The sequence below is a fragment of the Acipenser ruthenus genome, chromosome 7, assembly GCF_902713425.1.
Source record: "Acipenser ruthenus chromosome 7, fAciRut3.2 maternal haplotype, whole genome shotgun sequence".
NCBI lineage: Eukaryota > Metazoa > Chordata > Actinopteri > Acipenseriformes > Acipenseridae > Acipenser > Acipenser ruthenus.
In genome coordinates, this window is record NC_081195.1 from 37,125,208 (window position 1) to 37,126,285 (window position 1,078).

Below are 1,078 nucleotides of genomic sequence, written 5' to 3' on the forward strand. Positions count from 1 at the left end.
TACCTTCTATTCCGCATTTTTCTTTCTGGCACGGCTCAATAATCGAACATGAAAGGGTAGTTTATCCGCAATTCAGAAATTAACCTCCCATCCCTTACAAACAGTTCCCATTGGTATTGCAATATAATCCCAGTTTATTCTTTATATCTCTTTCACTTCTCTAAGAAATGCTTCCCTATTTCCTTCCCATTTGAATCAGATATCTGCTCTACAAGGCTGTATTGTTCACAGTTTAAAAATAGGTATTTCAAGATATTTCACGATTAAACAATTTATTAAAGCAGAAACAAATAGCATAATCACATTCAAAACTGATCATTGTCTCCAGTTATTATACAACAAACGTTCGTAAATATTCAAATGCTTACATGAAAAACAGAAAACAGTAAATGCTAAACTGTAGAATATTTCAGTTTTTTATGTCCACTTTTTAAAGACATTCTATTTTCACCATCAGGCTTTTGCAGAAACATTTGGAACATATACTGTACCTGCAGTAGTTTCCAAAAGTGTGGGATCACCTTTGAATTTCGGTATTATGTTGTTTTTTTTCTCTCATTATAAAAATGATTGTTTCTTTCAAATTAACCCATTAAGTACCAAATAAAAACGCTGCAAAAAAATTACAAATTAGCCTGTCATCAAATGAAGACAATGGCATTAATGGGTTAAGATAAAAACTAGTAGTGACACTTATGGCTGGTTTCACAGACACCCATTAGCACCAATCTTGGACTGTCCAATTCTAGTGTAGGTAAGGCAGTCCTGGATTAGTGAAACCAGCCCATAGGAAGAGAAAGCTATTAGAACATGTAACACCACCAAGTGTTGTCAGCAGGCTGTCAAAAGACATGGAGCGAACCGAGCACAGCACGGACCACAGCAGACACCTTTTAAGACTGGTGTGAAATAAGACTTGAAGGGCTCTCAGGCAATTAGCATATGGTCTAAAAATATCACAGAAGACACTGTGAGTGAAAGTGAGAGTTACCAGAGTTCCAGAGTGAAAAACTGGGATGGTTGTTCTTGTCTTCAATTCACTGACGCTGTAGCAACCCTGAAGCTGTTAAAATAACAG